This window comes from Odocoileus virginianus, unplaced genomic scaffold (genome assembly GCF_023699985.2).
Source record: "Odocoileus virginianus isolate 20LAN1187 ecotype Illinois unplaced genomic scaffold, Ovbor_1.2 Unplaced_Contig_7, whole genome shotgun sequence".
Classification (NCBI taxonomy): Eukaryota; Metazoa; Chordata; class Mammalia; order Artiodactyla; family Cervidae; genus Odocoileus; species Odocoileus virginianus.
The window spans coordinates 2,817,045-2,834,873 of NW_027224324.1; the positions used below are offsets into that span (position 1 = coordinate 2,817,045).

A 17,829-nucleotide genomic window follows, 5' to 3' on the forward strand; every position below is an offset into this window, starting at 1 on the left:
CAGTCACCACTCCAGTAGATGGGGATCATCAGGGAAGCGTTTCCCCTAGTGTCCTTGGGCTTCAGCTTCCTGACTCTGTTCTTGAACAGTTTACACTCAGCACCTCACTTCTGCAGCTGCCGCCCTCGGTCTGCACAGCCGTGCTCCCCACTGGCCGCTGCCTGGACTCCTTCACTCCTTCAGGGCACCACTGCACAGGCCAGGAGTTTACTTAAGGTCTGGCACCGTGGCAGCTGGGCTTTCAGCACAGGACCAGCGTTAACTTAAAGCTAGTGAGTGTATTATTCTTCACCCTGTCCCAGGCATGGGTAACATCTCACCATCCCTGCTCCCTTAGCGATATTAGCTACATTTTTTCAGACTCCATCTCATCTCTTCTCCAGTATTTCCATCTTCCTACCCTCTCTCATACACAACCTCAGGTAATCCATATTTCTGCTCTTTAATTTGAAGAATTTGGCAATCTTTCAGTAATCTATGCTACAAGGAAGCTTCATTATTCCCAAAGAGTCTATTGAGTTTTTTCCCCTAAAAAAAGAGTCATCTCCCCTTACATGAAAAAGCTACTTGTCTAGTATATGAAAAGTGGTTGTAGTCAATTCCTGCTTTGCATATAAATTTTCATCTTCAGATTTCATGAGCAAGTGAGGATCAGTAAATGAGAGTTCACTGCAAGCTGACTTGTCCATTAGGCTTTGTGCAGAACATGGGAACTGGGCCAAATGCAAGGTCATTAGTATCTGAGTAGATTGAAAAGAGAAAGATACACAGAAGAACAAACAAATATGAAACTGTGAGTGATTCACGTGGGAAAGTGAGAGAATTACTTAACGAGAATTGAGAGGTGGTGAATGGCGGAAAATGAACTCAGAAGAAATAGTTTGGTAGCCAACTATAGCATAACTAGAGAGCATGAAAATAATTTAAACTTGGAATAATAGAAAACAAGAAATAGAGACTTTGTGGGATTCCTTAACAGAAGTGTGGGTGAAGAAATATTTGCTGTAACAGAGATAGGTTGATGGAATAAAGGCCTAGCAGCTGAGACATCAGTCTATATGACATAGCGGTAACGGTGAGGGGAGACAGGAAATGCGCCAGCCTGGTGACCCTGGAAGGGAGGACACTGAGAATTGAGAAATAATACAAAGGATCCACCTGCCTGGGCTTAAGGCTGCACACAGCTACACAATCCTGATGCATTTAGCAATGAGCTGGGACAGAGAGGTGGATAAGAGAGAAAGAGCTGTTTACCCTCCAAACCACAGGGGTTGTGATCAAAGCTACAATTTAATGGTACTTTTCTACTCAGTTTGCCTCTCAAGATTTCTCCTTTGTACCTCTCTAAACTTATGTAACACTGTTAGCATAATTTTAAAATATGTATATATCTTAATCTTTTACAAACTATTTTTGTTGTTTTTTATAACAAAGACAGTAAATGTTGATTGAAGAAAATGTATAAAAGAAACATAAAAACATCAAGGATCCATCATCTAGAGATATACCTGCTAATATTCCTCTGGTAAATATACTGTTTATGGGGTTCTCAAGGCAGGAATACTGAGGTGGTTTGCCATTCCCTTCTCCAGGGGACCACATTCTGGCAGACCTCTCCTCCCTGACCCGGCCATCTTGGGTGGCCCTAAAGGGTATGGCTTAGTTTCACTGAGTTAGACAAGGCTGTGGTCTGTGTGATCAGATTGGCTAGTTTTCTGTGACTGTGGTTTCAGTCTGTCTGCCCTCTGATGCCCTCTCTCAGTGCCTACCGTCTTACTTGGGTTTCTCTTACCTTGGACGTGGGGTCTCTCTTCACGGCTGCTCCAGCAAAGCACAGCCACTGCTCCTGACCTTGGACATGGGGTAGCTCCTCTTGACTGCACTTCTGCACCATCCATCACAGCTGCCGCACTTCCAGAAAAACATGTTTCTGCTTTATTGACTATGCCAAAGCCTTTGACTGTGTGGGTCACAATAAACTATGGAAAATTCTTAAGGAGATGGGAATACCAAACCACCTGACCTGCCTCTTGAGAAACCTGTATGCAGCTCAGGAAGAAACAGTTAGAACTGGACATGGAACAACAGACTGGTTCTAAATAGGAAAAGGAGTACATCAAGGCTGTGAATTGTCACCCTGCTTATTTAACTTATATGCAGAGTACATCATGAGAATGCTGGGCTGGAGGAAGCACAAGCTGGAATCAAGATTGCCGGGAGAAATATCAATAACCTCAGATATGCAGATGACACCACCCTTATGGCAGCAAAGAAGAACTAAAGAGCCTCTTCATGAAAGTGAAAGGGGAGAGTGAAAAACTTGGCTTAAAGCTCAACATTCAGATAACAAAGATCATGGCATCCAGTCCCTTCACTTCATGGCAAATAGATGGGGAAACAGTGGAAACAGTGTCAGACTTTATTTTTCTGGGCTCCAAAATCACTGCTGATGATGATTGCAGCCATGATATTAAAAGACACTTGCAACAGTCCAGCACCTGAGTCCTGGCCTCGCTCCTTCCTCTTGAACAAACATCATGAGCTTCAGCGCCCAATCCACCTTCTCCAACTACCGGTCCCTGGGCTCCGTGCAGTCGTCGGGCCACCGGGTCCGACCGGTCAGCAGCGCGGCCAGCGTCTATGCAGGCGCCGGGGGCTCGGGCTCCCGGATCTCCGTGTCCCACTCCACCAGCGTCCGGGGCGGCTGGGGGTCCGGGAACCTGGGCGCCGGGATGGCCGGGGGTCTGGTGGGTGTGGGGGGCATCCAGGGAGAGAAGGAGACCATGCAAGACCTGAATGACCGCCTGGCCTCCTACCTGGAGAAGGTGAGGAGCCTGGAGGCTGATAACCGGAGACTGGAGAGCAAAATCCGGGAACATCTGGAGAAGAAGGGACCCCAGGTCAGAGACTGGGGGCATTACCTGAAGATCATCGAGGACCTGAGGGCTCAGATTTTTGCAAATTCTGTGGACAATGCCCGCATCGTTCTGCAGATTGACAGTGCCCGTCTTGCTGCTGATGACTTCAGAGTCAAGTATGAGACGGAGCTGGCCATGCGCCAGTCTGTGGAGAGTGACATACACGGGCTCCGCAAGGTCATTGATGACACCAATGTCACCCGGCTGCAGCTGGAGACTGAGATCGAGGCTCTCAAGGAGGAGCTGCTCTTCATGAAGAAGAACCATGAGGAGGAAGTAAAGGGTCTACAAAACCAGATTGCCAACTCTGGGCTGACTGTGGAGTTGGATGCCCCCAAACCTCAGGACCTCAGCAAGATCATGGCAGACATCCGGGCCCAGTATGATGAGCTGGCTCAGAAGAACCGAGAGGAGCTGGACAAGTACTGGTCCCAGCAGATTGAGGAGAGCACCACAGTGGTCACCTCGCAGACCGCTGAGATAGGAGCTGCTGAGATGACCCTCACAGAGCTGAGGCGCACCGTCCAGTCCCTGGAGATCGACCTGGATTCCATGAGAAACCTGAAGGCCAGCTTGGAGAACAGCCTGAGGGAAGTGGAGGCCCGCTATGCCATGCAGATGGAGCAGCTCAACGGAGTCCTCCTGCACCTGGAGTCAGAGCTGGCCCAGACCCGGGCAGAGGGGCAACGCCAGACCCAGGAGTACGAGGCCCTGCTGAATGTCAAGGTCAAGCTGGAGGCTGAGATCAATACCTACCGCCGCCTGCTGGAAGATGGGGAGGATTTCAGCCTTGGCGACGCTCTGGACAGCAGCAACTCCAGGCAAACCATCCATAAGACCACCACCCTCCGGCTCGTGGATGGCAAAGTGGTGTCTGAGACCTCAGACACCAAAGTTCTGAGGCACTGAGGCAGCAGAAGCAGGATCCCCTGGGGAGCAGGGAGTCAATAAAAGTTGAGACGTTATTGCATATCAAAAAAAAAATAATAAAAGACACTTGCTCCTTGGAAGGAAAGTTATGACCAACCTAAACAGCATATTCAAAAGCCTGTGGTTTTTCCAGTAGTCATGTATGGATGTGGAGTTGGACTATAAAGAAAGCTGAGCACCAAAGAATTGATACTTTTGAACTGTGGTGTTGGAGAAGACTCTTGCAGAGTCCCTTGAACTGCAAGGAGATCCAACCAGTCCATCCTAAAGGAGATCAGTCCTGGGTGTTCATTGGAAGGACTGATGCTGAAGCTGAAACTCCAATACTTTGGCCACCTGATGTGAAGAGCTGACTCATCTGAAAAGACCCTGATGCTGGGAAGGATTGAGGGCAGGAGGAGAAGGGGACAACAGAGGATGAGATGGTTGGATGGCATCACCAACTCAGTGGACATGGGTTTGGGTGGACTCTGGGAGTTGGTGATGGACAGGGAGGCCTGGCGTGCTGCAGTTCATGGGGTCGCAAAGAGTCGGACACAACTGAGTGACTGAACTAAACTGAACTGAAATATACTGTATTTTTAACAAGTTAATGTGTTTAATTTTGTCTTCTGCATAGTTCACTTGTATTGTTTTTAAACTATGGCTTCTACAAAGGCTTTCTTAAAAAGACAAATTCATTAAGCTTTCTGTCCTTCAGTTTCCCTATTTAAACCAATAAAGAAAAGAACACTTGATATTTTCTGGGTATTGCCAGGGCAGAATGGTTAAGGAACGGAAAGTGGGAAGACAAGATTCTGAGAAAGACTTTCAGTAACAGAAATGTGTCTCAGGTTTTGTGATTCCATTCTTTTTGGCCCATGACATTAACCTTCTCAAAAACTTAATGTTTTTAAATGATTCATGTTTAATAAAGAGAAGCATTGGGAAAGTATATGAAGGCAAGAAAAGATATTTTGTACCTTGAATTTTCACTGACTCCAAAATCCGCAAACGTTTGTTTTTTAGGTACTAGATTCAAAAGAGAGGTTTTCTTTCTGCCTCCTATGGTAGCAGGAATGAAAAACCGTAATAAAATATACTATTTGAAATCAAAGGCAACAGAATATTCTGGGACATCATTTATTTTATTTAGTAACTCTTGCTATAGAAAACTCAGTAACTCCTACAGGGACCTATTCTTTAGAATGGAGAACTATTTTCTGTTCATAAATGATGACATTATTTCTAAAGAAGAATGACTTGCCATTATCTTCTCAGAGTTCTAAACATAGTCCGATTTAAACTCTGCTATAAGTTGTAAAAGAGTATAACCATTGCTTTTCTACTCTCAGTTCTGACAATGAAATATATTTCTTATTTTCAAGAGTTTATAGACCTTAACTACTTCTTGGAAATAAAGTGTCTAGGAAGAAAGAAGGAGCTACCTTGGTTAAGTATCTTGGGGATTTGAGATGAGATCTGGTGAAAATTTGTCAATAACTAGTGTATTGACCTTAGGAAGGCCATTTAATCTCTCTGTATTAAGACTTGATTCTAATATGCTTTCAACTATTATTCTCATTTAGCTAAGCCATCACTTACATAGAACATTAGGAGAAACAATGGTTTTTAAGCACAGAGCATATAAAAGAGTGTCTACATGCTAAGCAGAGTTACCCACCCCTTATACACAGAAGTCAAGTTGTCCAAATGACTCATGGAATGACTTCACTTCACACATTTGGAAATAAGATGCCTAGTGATCTTAGCAGAGAAGGCAATGGCACCCCACTCCAGTACTCTTGCCTGGAAAATCCCATGGACGGAGGAGCCTGGTAGGCTGCAGTCCATGGGGTTGCAAAGAGTCAGACATGACTGAGCGACTTCACTTTCACTTTTCACTTTTATGCACTGGAGAAGGAAATGGCAACCCACTCCAGTGTTCTTGCCTGGAGAATCCCAGGGATGGGGTCACACAGAGTCAGACACGACTGAAGTGACTTAGCAGCAGCAGTGATCTCAGAGCAAAACAAAATGGCCACACTTTTGACCTTTTCAGCATTCCAAAATGCTTAGGAGCAATAAACAAACAAAAAACAAACAAAAAAATTTGTTTATTGCTTACAGTAAACATATTGCCTCAAAGACATACAATTTCCCTTCTTAGAAAGAGGAGAAATAGGTCAAAGTCATGCACGTGTAGTTCTGTGTGAATATCCACTGATGATTTTGAATTAGAGAGAACTTTCACGTCATAATCCTCAGCCTCCTGCTCACCTTCCCTTCCCTCGAAGAGACTATCACTCTAGATTTCACACCATGCAGTGCTTTCATTTCCATGAGCTGAAAAGGGCACCCATCCCAGAATACACCTAGAACATACCAAGACGAGGAGGCCGGAGGATAGGCAAAAAAAGAACCAGCTATAAATTTGTCATCTGGTTCTGCGACTTCCAGCATAGCCTTAAAATTTCAACTTTATATTCTCAGCAATACCACTTTTCAGAGTTGTGCGCTATCAACTTACAGTTTGAGAAGAGGGCTATTGTTCATGCATTGTGAAAGGAAACAAAAGTTAGGTCACCAGAGGGCAACGGGTTTGTTCTTGCTTATTTTCTGATAAGTAACAAACATTTATTGAGTACCCACTATATGCACATGGATTTGCGTGGTCCTCCTGGGAAAACATGAAGATACATTAGGTATCAAGAGCTTTCATTTAATTAAGAGAAGAGATGAAAATATATCACAAAGGGGATGCCTAGCAGACAAAATGAGGTCCAGTGGGCCAGCAGCCACTGGTTCACCTGAAGTTAGTTAGAAACACAGACCCTCAGACTTCCCTGGTGGTCTGCTGGTTAAGAACCCACCTGCCAATGCAGGGGACATGAGTTCCATCCCTGGCCCAGGAGGATTCCACATGCCATAGGGCAACTAAGCCTATGAACAACCGGTGAGCCCAAGCTCTAGAGCCTGCAAGCTCTAACTACTGTGCCCGCTCGCCCTGGAGCTCAGGCTCCCCAACAGGAAAAGCCACCCCCATGAGAAGCCCGCACACTGCAGCTAGAGGAGGACTGTGTGCAGCAGGGAAGACCCAGCATGGTCCAAAAAACTCAAATAAAAATTTTAAAGGCATCTCAATATTGCAATTACCTCTGGCCTAACTCCCAGCTACTCTCTTGTGTAACTGCAATAAACTATGTATTTTTGAAAAAGAAAAAAATAGGGGCTCGCAGGCCCCACCCCAGACCGACTGCATCAGAAGTTGTAGCTGAACAAGATTCCCAGGTGATGCACAAGAAGGTGTAAGAAGTGAGGACAAACAGAACAATGTTTTCTCCCCTCACAAATCTATGCCACAACATTAGAGATGGCCACTGGTCCAACCCACATGCCAAGACTGTGAACATGCATGTTCACGGAGGACAAGGAACCATTTAAATGGAACATGCCTAGAAAGCAGGGCTTCCCTTGTTGCTGGTCAGTAAAGAGTCTGCCTGCAATGCAGGAGACCCAGATCCAATTCTTGGGTTGGGAAGATCCCCTGAAGAAGAAAATGACAACCCACTCCAGTGTTCTTGCCTGGAGAATCCCATGGACAAAGGAGCCTGGCAGGCTACAGTCCGTGGGGTCACAAGAGTCGGACACAACTTAAAGTCTAAACCGCTACCATGCCTAGAAAGCAGGAGAGGCACAGACAGCCTTAGCAAAGAGGCTGTTGTTCATTTATTAGTGCCACTGGAGTACAAAAAACAACCCTGATTACTTAGCTTGCTACTTGTAAACCTCTAAAAGGTAAAAATTACTTCTTTACAGTGGGAGAAAACAAATCTAATGTCTGAAATTTGTCTACATTACAAAGATAGATAGCATCTGGAGGTTACTCAATACAGTTCATAAAAAATGTTTCTGATTTAGCGACTAAGATTCTTGTTACATTTTTTTCTGGAATTAGTATATCTCTATATTAACAAAAATATATCAGCTAAGGAAGATTTTACTCAAAGAACATTTCAGTTTGTATATAAGGTGGGAAACAGTATCAGGGTGAGTTGTAAAAGCTGAAACGTGTAGTTTAAGTACACCCTAAGCAATACAATGTCAAAGCACTTTCATATTTATTGGAAATCAACAACAGATAATTCTTTTACTCAATAAGGATAAACTTAAAAACCAGTTCAAAAGTGATGACTGACTCTGGCATAAAACATACATTTGCTTTGTGTCACTGGACCATGAAGGAAACACCTAAGAATTTTCAGTGATTACTAAATTGCTCTTCACAGTACTGATTACACTTTGTACTATATTGTGCAATTAGGTCAATGTATAATTATTATACATTACCATTATATTACTATTCTTATACATTCGTTCTTTATTCTTTCAGATTCGTTAAAGAATCAGCGACACTCCTTGAAGCTAAAATAGATTTCATTTACATTAATGACGATTTTGATTAGTTAATAGAAAATAATTCCATGTAACTTTCTGTACTGAATTACCTCTTACATTTTTTTCACATGACTCTCTACTCTTTGTTTGACATTAGCATTTGTGATACGAAATACAGTTCAAAGGAGTAAGGTGTTCTTTTTCTTTTCTGACTCCATTTAAATGCAAGATTAATCACATTAATCACCAAGTGTGATTTCTGAAAGTCACATTTGGTCATTGAAGGACTATTTTTTCTCCTTCTTTGTGAACCTCAATTCCCAATAGTGATTAAATCTTAATATTAACTAAGAGATGGAAAATATAGCTGTGATACTAAAATAAATTTAAAATATACTCTCTTCCCAGTATTTCTGTATTAATGAGAACATAAGTTTGTAAGAGCATGGCAAAGGCATTTGTTTCCACTCAAAGTATTTGTCCTGCTTAGCCTGATGCTGTGAGATACAGGTTAAGAGAGGCTGAAATAACATGTAAATGGCCAGCCCTTTTTCAGTCTGGAGAATGTTTTATGCTGTTGTTCCATTTGTTTATTTTTGTCTTTTAATAAGTTATCAGTAAAGTATTAGTTGACTCTAAAATGCAAATACTTTGGAAAATAAATATGTAAGTACATACTGGGAAAAATATATATAATAAATGTATATCAGTGTAATATATAAAATGTGTAAGTTTATATAAAATGTCAAATATTGAAACTTTTAGTTCCAGATTATAGAGTTTTGGTTTGTCATATACCTTAATTGACACATAAATATTTCTTCTTAATGTATTCTTCTAATGTATTCTACAATACATTTATTGTAAAAATACAACTTGGATTTCATGGTCATTATGGTTCACATCTGAGATGCAAAAATTATGTTAAATAGCGTGAGTAGTTTCTATTTTCTCAGACTCTCCAGCACCTACTTCATAATCATATCCCCATAGTTGCAGTTCCCTTTGATTACAAACAAAACTATTTTAACATTTTAAACTACAGAAAAGAATCAATATCTCATCTTTTTCAGTATGAGGGAGCCACTTTTTGGGCCTCAGATAGACTCATGGAGATGTTGGTGACCAAAATAAGGAAAGCTTAAATCAACGGTTCACTGATTTTTCAAGTCACATAATAGGAATGAATAAATTAGATAATGTCAGTTATGAAAACAGAATAAAATAAAAATCATAGAAAAAAAATCTTATGTAATGAAGCCAGGATCAAGTAAGGAAGAAAATTCTTAGAATTATAGACTCCATGCTAAAGTTATTCTGTTTATTTTCTTAATGTTTATTGAGGAATCATAGCCAGAGATTTTCCATACGTAATCTTTTTGTGAGTGAAAATCTAAATCTTTATGGAAGGTTTACATATTCTTTAAAATAGTACCCTGCCATTAGAAGCTTCTATGATGATGGCTAAGTATAATGTCATTCTGAAGACATAATGAATACCCATATGGAACCACAAGATGGCTTCATTTGCTTTACAAAACTCAGGATAAATTCTCTGAAAAACTATCTATTTGTAACCAACAGAATATTACCAATACTCCTGCTCCGTTGGTTAAATGTTTGTGTGAGAATTTACTCAAATAAATGAGAAAGAAGAGTGATGTGATACCACCTTGTCCGATGCTGTGGTGTATAAAAGGTTCTTTCCTAGAATACAAATGAAATGGCATTTTATATAAAGTGAAGTGGAGCCCATTATACAGAGTGAAGTAAGCCAGAAAGATAAAGACCAATACAGTATACTAACACATATATATGGAATTTAGAAAGATGGTAACAATAACCCTATATGCAGAACAGAAAAAGAGACACAGATGTATAGAACAGACTTTTAGACTCTATGGGAGAAGGCGAGGGTGGGATGTTCTGAGAGAACAGCATTGAAGCAAGTATACTATCAATGGTGAAACAGATCACCAGCCCAGGTTGGATGCATGAGACGGGTGCTCAGGGCTGGTGCACTGGTAAGACACAGAGGGATCGGATGGGGAGGGAGGCAGGAGGGGGGATCGGGATGGGGAACACATGTAAATCCATGGCTGATTCATGTCAATGTATGGCAAAAACCACTACAATAAAAAAAAGACCAAAAAAAAAAAAAAAAGTGAAGTGAAGTCACTCAGTCTGTCTGACTCTTTGCGACACCATGGACTGCAGCCCACCAGGCTTCTCTGTCCATGGGCTTTCCCAGGCAAGAATACTGGAGTGGGTTGCCATTTCCTTCTCCAGGGGATCTTCCCAACCCAGGGACTGAACCTGGGTCTCCCACGTTGTAGGCAGATGCTTTACCAACTGAGCCAGCTAATTTCATATCATGTTATATACAAAGTACCTACTATGTGAGAAGTACAAGGCATTGTGTTAGGTCCTGTTGGAAAAAAGGACGTAACAAAACAAATATGACACAACTAGATAAGAAGATTGCAACTCATAAAGATGGAAGCAGCACAGTTACTCTAAGTATACTTCAGTTCAGTTCAGTTCAGTTCAGTCACTCAGTCGTGTCCAACTCTTTGTGACCCCATGAACTGCAGCACGCCAGGCCTCCCTGTCCTTCACCAACTCCCAGAGTTTACTCAAACTCATGTCCATCGAGTCGGTGATGCCATCCAGCCATCTCATCCTCTGTTGTCCCCTTCTCCTCCTGCCCCCAATCCCTCCCAGCATCAGGGTCTTTTCCAATGAGTCAACTCTTTGCATCAGGTGGCCAAAGTACTAGAGTTTCAGCTTCAGCATCAGTCCTTCCAATGAACACCCAGGACTGATCTCCTTTAGGATGGACTGATTGGATCTCCTTGCAGTCCAAGGGACTCTCAAGAGTCTTCTCCAACACCACAGTTCAAAAGCATCAATTTTTTGGCGCTCAGCTTTCTTCAGAGTCCAACTCTCACATCCATACATGACCACTGGAAAAACCATAGCCTTGACTAGACAGACCTTTGTTGACAAAGTAATGTCTCTGCTTTTTAATATGCTATCTAGGTTGGTCATAACTTTCCTTCCAAGGAGCAAGCATCTTTTAATTTCATGGCTGCAATCACCATCTGCAGTGATTTTGGAGCCCCCCAAAATAAAGTCTGACACTGTTTCCATTGTTTCCCCATCTATTTCCCATGAAGTGATGGGACCGGATGCCATGATCTTAGTTTTCTGAATGTTAAGCTTTAAGCCAACTTTTTCACTCTCCTCTTTCACTTTCATCAAGAGGCTTTTTAGTTCCTCTTCACTTTCTGCCATAAGGGTGGTGTCATCTGCATATCTGAGGTTATTGATATTTCTCCCGGCAATCTTGATTTCAGCTTGTGCTTCCTCCAGCCCAGCGTTTCTCATGATGTACTCTGCATATAAGTTAAATAAGCAGGGTGACAATACACAGCCTTGACATACTCCTTTTCCTATTTGGAACCAGTCTGTTGTTCCATGTCCAGTTCTAACTGTTGCTTCCTGACCTGCATATAGGTTTCTCAAGAGGCAGGTCAGGTGGTCTGGTATCCCCATCTCTTTAAGAATTTTCCACAGTTTATTGTGACCCACACAGTCAAAGGCTTTGGTATAGTCAATAAAGCAGAAATAGATGTTTTTCTGGAACTCTCTTGCTTTTTCGATGATCCAGCCCCCACCAAAAAATAGTGCCATGAGAAAGATTTAAACAAGGAGTAGACCCTGATGGATCAGATGGTAAAGAATCTGCCTGCAATGCAGGAGACCCAGGTTTAATCCCTGGGTCAGGAAGATCCCCTGGAGAAGGGAACGGCAACCCACTCCAGTACTCTTGCCTGGAGAAATCCCCATGGACAGAGGAGCCTGGTGGGCTACAGTCCATGGGGTCGCGAAGAGTTGGACACAACTGAGTAACTTTCCCTTCAGACAGACATAAAAAAAGGACAGATAATTTCTTAATAGAGAATTCTTAGGGAGGAGACATTTGATCTACATACAGTGATGTTTTCAACTCCCATATTCAATCACACGTTAAAAAATTGTTACCAGCTTAATTTCATGGTTTTTGGTCATCACTCTGGCATTTGCTGGAAAATGTCAAAAATTCCTCCACGAGACCTCCACTTGTCTCTCATCAGTCCAGCACTCACTGTCTACATCATCTCCATTGTTAGGCCTCTTTCATATCTCCTCCAAGTGTGAAGGGAACTCTGGATCTCTGCTCTACTTAGACGTGGTAAGCCGCCCCTAAGATTCCCAATGAGAAGTGAAAAAAAATCATCTTTAAGCTTCTCCCTCTGTTTTTTTGAGTCTCCTCTAAAATTTTCTACAGTTATTATATGTATCTCCTATGGAGGATACTACTTTGGCATGGAAAGATTTGATGGCAAAGATCCTTGCAATGAGCACAAACAGACAGCTTGCTGAGACATGGCCATGATTTTGCCACTTTGAGATGACAGCTTGAAGCAGCCCCTTCAGGCTGCAGATAGGTAACTTGAGAGAGGTCAGGATAATGTCTGGGTTGTCCAGGTGTGAGGAGAAGAAAGAGATGGCTCTGTCAATTACCCCACCCAGAGTGAAGTTATGATACAACAACATGATAGAACAGCCATTTTCTCAGTCATTCCTCCATGAGCACAGTACGTCTAATCTATGTTTTATCCAGGTACTTGTCTCTTTGAGACCAAGCCTGTATCATGTCTAAATTCTTAGCACCTAGCTGAGTCCCTGACTTAATCTAGGTTTTTCATTCATTAACTTATCAGCTAATTACTAAAGAAGATCAGGAATATATATATTGAATAATGGTGCTAAGGGATAAATCACTGAATAGTTAGAATGAATGATTAAAGGAAGGTTACTATGCAGTTCTGATAATATTGCTTGTATACTATTTCATTTTGGTCGTGTCACCAAAAAATTATTCTAAGTTTTCACACGGAATAAGTTCAAATCACAAAATGGACACTGACACCACTAATCTTGTGCTTTAAAAAGTATAAAAGCCAGATATTAAGTCTATGTGAATTAGTAATCAGTAATATTTAAATATACGGCAATTTTTCTGGAATTAACAGTGAATGGGCTGTTAAAATTTCACTTATAATAGTGTCCCTTATGTACACATAGGTGCACCCAACAGTTATTTTTCAAAAAGAAAACTTAATCACTGATGAGTTCATGTGCTTACCTACTCAAAAAGCAACCAGAATTCTCACTTTTATGAGGCAATTACCAGTGAAGCACATAGGGACCACTGCTACAGAATATGACCTAGACTCTTCAACAGCTCCTATACAACATCAGTTCAGTTCAGTTCAGTCACTCAGTCATGTCTGACTCTTTGTGACCCCATGAACCACAGCACGCCAGGCCTCCCTGTCCATCACCAACTCCTGGAGTCCACCCAAACCCATGTCCATTGAGTTGGTGATGCCATCCAACCATCTCATCCTCTGTCATCCCCTTCTCCTCCTGCCCTCAATCTTTCCCAGCATCAGGGTCTTTTCCAATGAGTCAGCTCTTCGCATCAGGTGGCCAAAGTACTGGAGTTTCAGCTTCAACATCAGTCCTTCCAATGAACACCCAGGACTGATCTCCTTTAGGATGGACTGGTTGGATCTCCTTGCAGTCCAAGGGACTCTCAAGAGTCTTCTCCAACACCACAGTTCAAAAGTATCAGTTCTTCTGCACTCAGCTTTCTTTATAGTCCAAATCTCACATCCATACATGACCACTAGAAAAACCATAGCCTTGACTAGATGTGCCTTTGTTGGCAAAGTAATGTCTCTGCTTTTTAATATGCTGTCTAGGTTGGTCATAACTTTCCTTCCAAGGAGTAAGCGTCTTTTAATTTCATAGCTGCAATCACCATCTGCAGTGATTTTGGAGCCCAGAAAAATAAAGTCAGCCATTTTCCACTGTTTCCCCTTCTATTTCCCATGAAGTGATTGAACCGGATGCCATGATCTTAGTTTTCTGAATATTGAGCTTTAAGCAAAGTTTTTCACTCTCCTCTTTCACTTTCATCAAGAGGCTCTTTAGTTCTTCACTTTCTGCCATAAGGGTGGTGTCATCTGCATATCTGACATACTTTTTCATAAACTAAACATAACTTACACATTGCATTTTTCCACCTGGGCATGCTTATACACGGCTCTTCCCTGCTCCCATTTCCCTTCATGAAATTAAAAAAAACACGCTTGCTCCTTGGAAGAATAACTATGACGAATCTAGACAGAGTATTAAAAACAGAGACATTATTTTGTCAACAAAGGTCCATATAGTCAAAGCTATGGCTTTTCCAGTAGTCATGTACGGATGTGAGAGTTGGACCATAAAGAAGGCTGAGTGCCAAAGAATTGATGCCTTTGAACTGTGGTGTTGGAGAAGACTCTTGAGAGTCCCTTGGATAGCAAGGAGATCAAACCAGTCAATCCTAAAGGAAATAAATCCTAAATGTTCATTGGAAGGACTGATGATGAAGCTGAAGTTCCAATATTTTGGCCACTTGATGAGAAGAGCCAACTCATTGGAAAAGACCCTGATGCTGGGAGAGATTGAAGGCAGGAGGAGAAGGGAGCAACAGAGGATGAGACAGTTGCATTATATCACTGACTCAGTGGACATGAGTTTGAGCAAACTCTGGGAGATAGTGAAAGACAGGGAAGCCTGGCATGCTGCAGTTCACGGGGTCACAAAGAGTCAGACACAACTGAATAACAACAAAGTACATAAATCACCCTGAAGTTTATCTCTTCTCAGGTTCCCTGTCTCTTCCCTTTGACTTCTTCAATTTACTTTTCTTACTATTTTTTCTTCCAGTTTTATTGAGATATAAGTTGACATATAATATTGTGTAAGTTTAAGGTGTACAATGTGATGATTTGATACACATATATATTGTGTGTGTACCACAATTTTAGGGCTTCCCAGGTGGCGCGAGTGGTAAAGAATCTGCCTGCCAACGCAGGAGACACAAGAGATGGGTTTGATCCCTGGGTTGGGAAGATCCTCTGAAGAAGGAAACAGCAACCCACTCTGGTATTCTTGCCTGGAAAATTCCATGGACAAAGGAGCCTGGCCGACTATAGTCCATGGAGCCTCAGAGAGTTGGACACAACTGAGTGATTAAGCAACAAGCATTAATCACAATAAAGTTAGTTAACACACCCTTCCCCTCACATCACTGCCACGTTGTTGTTACAGTGAGAACATTAAAGTTCTGCTTTCACAGCAACTTTCAAGCACGGAGCACAGTATTGTTAACTACAGTCACCAAGCTTTATATTTGTTGTCGTTCAGTCGCTTAGTCATGTGCCATTCTTTGCTGTATATTAGGTTCCCAGAACTTATTCATCTCATAACTGAAATTTGTATCCTTTAACCAACACCCAGGATTTCCATCATCCTTCTGTGCTGACAACCACCATTCCACTGTTTCTGAGTTTGTTTTTCTAAGATTACATATACAATGAGATCACATGGTATTTGCTTTTCTCTGACTTATTTCACTTAGAACAATGCCCTCAAGGTCTATGCATGTTCCTTCTTTCTTGTGGCTGAATCATATCCCCAGATGTGTCTGTGTGTGTGCATGTATGCTGCTTTATCTTATTTATCCATCAGTGCACAGGTAAGTTGTTTCCTTGTCTTGGCTGTTGTGAGTATTGCTACAATAATGACCCAATTAATTTTGAATTTCTGCCTTGGTTTGATAAATTTTTAAGAAAACATTGTAAATACATCTGTGCAGAATTCCAAAAGTGTAGATCTTGAAGGGTTATTTGGATAAGTCTTTGTAAAGTTGTACATGCCAGTCCCTTTGCCTAAAAGCCCATCTTTATATTCTTGTTTTTCAAGATTCAATTCAAATGTCATCTTTCTCAGAAACCAACTCTTATCTCCACACCATTTTACTGAAAAGGAGTCATTAATTTTGCCTCTATTTTTCACTGTGACAGTTTACACACATCTCAGTTCTCATATGTATATAGTACCTTGTTATAATCATCTCTTTACAGATTGAATTCCCCTTACTACATTTTAAGATCTGTGAGGTCAAGGATTATCTCTTTATAATCTTTACCTCTTTAACTATTAGTACATTGTTTCTTTGCTTAGTGAGTGAATGGATCATTCACTAAATGCCTAAATCTTAAATAAGGCAACAACAAAAATATAAGTACTCTTATTATGTGTACAAAGAAGTCAAGACTATGATAGAAGGTGTACAGTTTAACAACTGAGTGATGAAATGCAATTTAATTTCTGGGCCTTTAGTCTAGTAAGCTATTACCGTCCCCTACAACAGGCTATCTTCACAGCAAACTAGGAACAGCTACAGGATTGTAAAGGCAATTTCATGAAACTAACAGGAAATGACAATTCAGTTACAAGTGGTTTCCCAGGGTTAGAACTCATCCTGTGAGTGCATGTGGGCTCAGTTGCTTAGTTGTGTCTGGCTCTTTGCGACCCCATGGATTGTAGCTCGCCAGGCTTCTCTGTCCATGGAATTCTCCAGGCAAGAATATTGGAATGGGTTGCCATTTCCTACTGCAGGGGATCTTTCCAACCCAGGGATCGAACCTGCATTTCCGATATCTCCTGCGTTGGCAGGGAAATTCTTTATCACTGAGCCATCTTAGAAGCCCTACAATCCATCCCATACAAGTATAACTTTTCTTTATCCAATTTTGATGATAATAATGATTATGTTTATTGAATCCTTGCCATATGCTAAGTAAGCTTTAAGCATTTACATGATTTAATTATCACAACATCTCATTTAGTCTGTAATTTTTATCCCCATCTTATGGATGTGGAACACAAAACATATAAATTCTATTATCTACACATACCAAAACTGGGATAAGTGACAAAATAAATTATATTATACACTTTTACATTAAGCCCACTGTTATGATTGATTGTTGTTAACAGACCGTTTTCACAATAGGCGCGGCCATGGCCACGTGCTTCCCCCTCACGTACACGGTGCTCATTCGCACTCCTCGCCAGAGAACACTGCTGGACGACAGTGACAAGGGCCTCCACTCTCAGTTCCTGGCCTTGAGCACACCTGAACTTCCAAGCCTCAGTGACTGAAACGGGAAAACCAGAGCATTGCCTCTCTTAATTAGCCCCATCTTTATGAGGAAAAAAAGGGGGCGGAGGATTTTGTGAATATAAAAGATCATACAAATGTAAATAGTATTATTAAATGTGATTTTCACCACACTGTCTGCATTTAAGCAAGGACTTTATCGTGAACCTCATACAGAGGAGAATAGCTTCCCTGAGGCTCAGGGTCACTTTACGGGCCTCTGAATGCTTTAAGGGATGAATCTTGGCTGGACCCCAGAGATCTGCCTCCCTGCCATCACCTCTTCTACCATGTCATACTGCCTTTCTGCACATGGAGTTTTGCAGGTTTCATGTCCACATGATTAAAACCTTCACTTTTGAAATAGAAAAAGAGCCTGAAATGTTGTGATCTAACTTATTGGTCTATATTTTGGATGCATAACTGAATAAAAATGAGAAACTGCACCATCAACTTGTAAGTGTTGTTTATCCATTAAACAAAAGCCCCACCAAC

At 41.6% G+C, this 17,829-nt stretch overlaps 1 long non-coding RNA gene and 1 pseudogene across 3 annotated transcripts in view; one reads left to right on the forward strand and one right to left on the reverse strand.

Annotated features, from left to right (window-relative positions):
• The first annotated feature begins 2,483 nt into the window (after window positions 1-2,483).
• On the forward strand, window positions 2,484-3,910 carry LOC110149485 (keratin, type I cytoskeletal 18 pseudogene; annotated as a pseudogene).
• Window positions 3,911-4,265: 355 nt separating this feature from the next.
• The window catches only part of LOC139033893 (uncharacterized), a 117,928-nt gene continuing 104,364 nt past the window's right edge, over window positions 4,266-17,829 (reverse strand). For 2 of the 3 annotated variants that reach the window (XR_011486381.1, XR_011486378.1), the window contains one exon: window positions 16,923-17,332. This is a non-coding gene — a long non-coding RNA (uncharacterized lncRNA). Of the gene's footprint in view, window positions 4,893-16,922; window positions 17,333-17,829 lie in introns of those variants that run through there. The other variant, XR_011486379.1, reaches the window with a different exon arrangement.